The sequence below is a fragment of the Pseudonaja textilis genome, chromosome 1, assembly GCF_049901715.1.
Source record: "Pseudonaja textilis isolate UNSWEBS1 chromosome 1, rPseTex1.2, whole genome shotgun sequence".
NCBI lineage: Eukaryota > Metazoa > Chordata > Lepidosauria > Squamata > Elapidae > Pseudonaja > Pseudonaja textilis.
Genome location: NC_141990.1, coordinates 72997188 through 73003187, shown reverse-complemented (window position 1 = coordinate 73003187; position 6000 = coordinate 72997188). Strand labels below are relative to the sequence as shown.

The 6000-nt window shown below is 41.0% G+C and overlaps 1 protein-coding gene across 7 annotated transcripts in view; it reads left to right on the top strand.

Annotated features, from left to right (window-relative positions):
* The window catches only part of SMOC2 (SPARC related modular calcium binding 2), a 127090-nt gene that overhangs the window by 867 nt on the left and 120223 nt on the right, over positions 1-6000 (top strand). The gene's annotated exons all lie outside the window — the stretch shown is intronic.

Below are 6000 nucleotides of genomic sequence, written 5' to 3'. Positions count from 1 at the left end.
CCTGTTCCAGGATTTTTTAGCCATGTTGCTCGGATATTGCATATGAATTTTACTAAAGTCAGTCTCAGTAAGAATAAATGCAAACAGGCTAGCAAACAAGCTTTTGCTCCACATTAAAAAAAAAAAACAGAGTCTACATATAATTGCTCACTTGTCATCAGCAAAAGAAAGCAGAACCACCTTCTGTTGTATATGCTATCAGTTTCATGAGAATACTTTAATAGAGGTGTTTATTTACATTAGAGTACCTGTATGTAAGCTAAACTGAAATATAATATAATTATTATCATCCATATATATGTATGCAAGCTGATCATCACAGTTTATCATTCCTGAAAATTCCAGTTTCCTTTCTCTCATTGTACAAAGTTTTTTTTTTTATGGGAAAGAATTAAAAAAACAACAAGGTGCCAAGTTATCTAATTGATCTAATTTATCTTTAAATCATCTTAAAGATTGCATACTGCATAATAATGTAGTGGCATTTACATCATTTCAAAACATAAACTGGGAAAACAAGTAAGTGGAAAAAATTTCTCTGCAGGTTCATATCAAATAACTCTTTATTTACATTTGATAACATACAATATAGCAACAATATCAATAGTATACAATTCTATCTGACCAAAGAGTTAAGCCCCCCCCCCCCCCCCCCAAAAAAAACCCTGAGTGCCTTTGCAATGCTGCCTTTTCATGACAATTTTTTTACTTTGAAAATTGGCATTGTATTCTTTCCTTTATGGAGAAAGAATGGGCAACATACATTCCACATCTCCATGTCTCATCAGCCTTGGTCCACATAGCCAGTGATAAGAAGATAAGGGATGCAGTCTACCAACCCCTAGTAGGATGCTGGTTGCCTGGGTCTTCACTAGATGGAGGCTGCCCTTACTTCCAGTGTCATTGAACATCTTCATCACTATAGAGGTAGAGCTACGCAAAAGTAAAAATAGGTACAGCAGCCTAGTATAAAACACAGGTATATAAGAACTCTGGATCAGTGGTCCCCAACCTTTTTTGTACCAGGGACCAGTTTCACCCAGAAACACTTTTTCAAGGACCGGGGGGGGGGGGGGGTAAAAGAGGCGAATAGTTATTATTCTCAGCCAAAGCTACTCCGAAACAACCAGAAACGAAGGCAGGCAGGCAGGCAGAATGGAGCACTGGATTGAACTGTGGGTGGCGGGGTGGGGGTGAACGGGCGCTTCGGAGGAGCTGCGCCGACAGGAAAAGCCACCCTGCTGGCTTCTTTGAAGCAGTTTCTTCCTGGGCTGGTGGAGGAGCGAGAGAGCGACTGAGAGAGGAACCCGGCGGGAGGAAACCGAAGCCGCTGAGCCGGAGAGCAGGACAGGCTTTGGTTGCTTCCTCCCTCCCCTTCTTTCATTTGTGTCCTTGATCCCTGATCCCAGCAGCATTCACCGAAAGCGAAGAAAGCCGCCATTTTTATTTTATTTTCTTTGCGGCCCGGTACCAAATGATCCACGGACCAGTACTGGTCCGCGGCCCGGTGGTTGGGGACCCCTGCTCTGGATTGCACATTGATTCTGATTTAGCTGCTTAAATTCAGTGGATTTCCAGTGGGAATTAATTGAATACATCTGTCTACATTTTATAGCTTTAGAACATGACTTGAAAGCATCCCTGGATGTATTGTCTGAATATTACAATTGGTTTTTAGCTGTGATGGCAAACCTATGGCATGCCCCAACCAAACTTACCTGCACTGTGCGTGTATGCACCTCCCAGAAGTGGCAAAACGGGCCCATTTTTCAGCCTCCAAAAGCTGCAGAGGCTTCTCTCGAGCCCCCGGGAGGGCAAAAATGGCCTCCCCTGGGCTCCAGAGGCCTCCGGAGGCTGAAAACGGGCACTTCTGGTATTTCCAGAAGGCCTGTTTTTTTGGCCTCCCAAGGCTGCAGAGGCTTCCCTCGAGCCTCAGGGAGGCTGAAAAAGGCCTCAAAAGGGCTGAAAATCAGCTGGGAGGTGCGTGCATGTGCAGTGCAGTTAGGGGATGTGAGTGGTGGTATTGCACAAGCATGCACAGGGGGTCAGGATGCATTACCTTCTGAGTGTCAGCACATGAGCCCAAAAAGGTTAGCCACCACTGGTTTATTGCTTAGGCAGAGAAGAGGAAGAAGATGATTGGTCCATCAGCTGTGCTGATTTCAAAAAGGCAGCCATGCAGGTTGCATGTGAACATTTGACATTTATATACCTATCTATACATTTGAGTATTTTGGTTCTGTCAACAGATCATGATTTGTGACCCAATAGCAAACTATAATCAGAATTGCAGTACAATATCATGCAATAAAATGACTCCTTTGTACTGCAGATAACAGATAACAGATAATCAGAGTTGGAAGGGACCTTGTCAGTCTCTAGCCCAACCCCACTACCCAAGCGGGAGACCCTACACCATTTTTGACAAATGGCAGTCCAATCTCTTCTTGAAAGTCTCAAGTGATGGCGCTTCCATAGCTTCCAAGGGCAAGCTGTTCCATTGGTTGATTGTTCTCCCTGTCAGAAAGTTTCTCCTTATTTCCAGGTTAAATCTCTCCTTGTACAGTTTCCATCCATTACTCCTTGTCTGGCCTACAGGCACTTTAGAAAATAGCTTGAGCCCTTCCTCCCTGTGGCAGCCCCTCAAATATTGGAAGACTGCTATCATGTCTCCCCTGGTCCTTCTCTTCACTAGACTAGCCAAACCCAGCTCCTGTAACCGTTCTTCATATGTTTTAGTCTCCAGTTCTCTAATCATCCTGGTTGCTCATCTCTTTCTAGAGTCTCAACATCTTTTTTATAATGTGATGACCAAAACTGGATGCAGTACTCTAGGTGTGGTCTTAATAAGGCTTTATAGAGTGGTATTAGCACTTCATTTGATCACGATTGTATCCCTCTGTTAATACAATTTAGGATTGCATTAGCTTTTTTGGCAGTTGCTGCACACTGGTGGCTCATATTTAGCTGGTTGTCCACTAAGACTCCAAGATCCCTCTCACAGTTACTGCTATTGAGCCTGGTTTCACCCAGTCTATATGTGTACTTTGGGTTTTTCTTGCCTAAGTGTAGGACTTTACTTTTCTCTACATTGAATACATTGCCTCTCATTTCTAATCAATTAAAGTTTTATGTGATTAATTTTCAAAGTAAGCCAATGCAATATGCTGATACAATGGGATACTATACTATACTTCTGCTAGATTCCTGGTTGATCATTGCATTTTGATTGAGTTATCATTTGTGAAGTTTCAGGTTCTTTTACTCAATAGGACTTGGGCTAGATAATCCTTGTGGGCTTATTAAGTTTACAAGTCTATGATTCTATGACTCTTTTCAGCATACCTTAAAATGAGCTATGTTAGCAAAGAGCCTTGTCTTTACTGATATAGATCCAAGGATATAGACAGACCATTTTCGGAGAGCTCCAAGAGTTAACACTTTTTAGTAAGGACAGTTTGGCAACAAGGTGTAGCTGGCTGGTCATAATACAGTGCATGAATGGTCCTTGTTTTATTTGCGTGGTTTTGTAAGCTGTATCAAGATAATAGAACAACAGGACATTGATGACTAAATCAAATGTGTAAAAAGGTTAAATTAAAACCATAAGAATGGTCCTTCTCAATTACAATTACAAGAGAAGATGCATTTAAAAGGCTGCAGCAATTGACTGTAAAGTAAATAATTTGCATAGTAAAATGACTCACTTTATGCCCTTTTCAGATCAACTAACCTGTTTACCAAGACTTTGAGATGACCATGGATTAATTGCAGAAGCAAAATGTTTTCTTTAGGTTTAAATAACTACTGTAAAACTCATAAAACCCCTTAAAATCTAACGATTGTTTAAAGGGTTGGAACTCTGAGGAGGAACCATGTTATAGAATAGGCATATTATTCATAACAGCCATAAAATGAACATATTAATCTTAGCCTTTCAATAAATAAGAGTTTTTGCTATACAGTACCACGAATGTTATCCAGCAATTATTTTTTGTGTAACTCAAAATGAGAATGGCTGGCTCATTCATCCCTGATATTCTTCAGAAGGGGTTCCATTCTTTTTTGCAAACTTTACCACAAAATGATTTCTGGGTAAAAGCAACCTTTAAAGAAGCTCCAAAATCTTTATGGTCTGGGATTTCTGCAAGGGTAGATCATAGTAAATCAGATAGATATTGACAAATTTTCATCCCTGGGGTGCTACATTTGAAAGTTTGGTTTAAAGTATTTTACAGTAAGTAATATAGAGTGTTTTTCCTCCTCCTCAAAGTTTAAATTCTGTCCCATGCCACTCTTTTATGCTGGATCATGAAATTTCCTGATTTTAACAAAAATGTATGCACCATACAAAAGGATCAGTGCTGTTCGCTAGTAATAATTTTATCTTACAGGTTAGCAGCTTTGTTTCCAAGAGGCTAAAGAGGTTTGTAGCTGCTTAAATGTGATTGGAATTCAGCTACTTCTAGAGGGGAGATCGTAATAACCAGGGGATGGGGAAGCAGCAAGGAGGGAGAGAAATAAACGTTGGCTATGAATACAGGTCATATCACTGTTCAATAAATTACGTCAAGGTAGAAAAGTGACTTGCTATGAAAATCTATTGCACAAGAGATTGCACGTAGAAAAAAAGAATGATTTCTAATAATTGACACATAATTGAAACATTTACTGTCAGCATACTAGTTATGAATCATATTCACTGAGGTACCTAAGATAAAAGTAAAGGAATCTCTGCGGATTTTATTCTATTTGTTGTTGCCAACTATAGGGGATGATGCTCATCTCCATTTCAAGGGCCATTGACCGAGCCCTGTTCAAAGACATTTCCACAGCCATGTAGCTAGCATAATGTCATGGAGTACTGTTATCTTCCCACCAAAGTGGTACCTATTAATCTATTTGCATTTGCATGCTTTAAGACTACCAGATTGGCAGGAGCTGGGGCAGGAATGTTGCACTATGCTCAAGTCTCAAACTTTGGCTGTTGGCTGGAACCAAGTGGCTTAACCACTGAGCCCTCATGCCACCCCAAGTTATCTAAGAGAACCCAGCAATTGTCTGTAAGGGGTATGACTTAAATTGTGACAATGAATCTGTAACAGGTGACTGGGATTGCTTCATGAAGCATATCCAGTTGTAGTTCAGATTGTGGAGTATTAAAGTCACATTTCCTAAGCTAGGAATGTGACCATATCAAGAAACATGGGCTTTATTGGCCACTGGCTTACCATCCATTCAAATTTCCCCCCAATGTATGCTAGGTCCCTAACATTTAATGGAGTATTCAGAAAATATGGAACTTCAGAGAATTGTTATTTTTCTGATATTAGAAATTTGAATTCACATAGATCAAATTGTATCCATGAAGAGTGTTCTAGAGTGTTGATTATTACCTCATGGAATCATTCTTCTAGATCTTTTGTCCCTGTGAATGTGGCTTCATGAAAACATTTTTTTTAACTTTAATCTTTCAGATCTTACTTGTGTCATTGCATATTAGCATACCTATTAGACTTGACTTTTGAGGGATTTGCCCTGTTCCACTAACCTACTCACAGTCACTTATGCCTTAGTCACTTCCCGTCTTGATTATTGCAATGCGCTCTACATGGGGCTGCCCTTGAAGAACACCCGGAAGCTCCAGTTGGTGCAAAATGCAGCGGCCCGCATAGTTTTGTGCAGATCCTGATGTGCACATGTTTCACCTCTCCAGCAGGACCTGGATTGGTTGCCGATTTGCTTCAAGGTTGTGCTGGTTGTCACCTTTAACACCTTTAAAACCCTTCATGGCTTGGGACCAGGTTATCTGAGGGAAAGTCTCTTGCTGGTTACATGTACCCAACCCATTAGAGCGAGGAGGCAGGGAATGCTGCAGGTCCCATCCCTGAGGGAGATACACCTAGTTCCCTCTCTCTGGAACATCATTCCCCCAGAGATTACAATGGCTCCCTCTCTAATACTCTTCCAGAAGGCACTGAAGACCTGGTACTGCCAGTG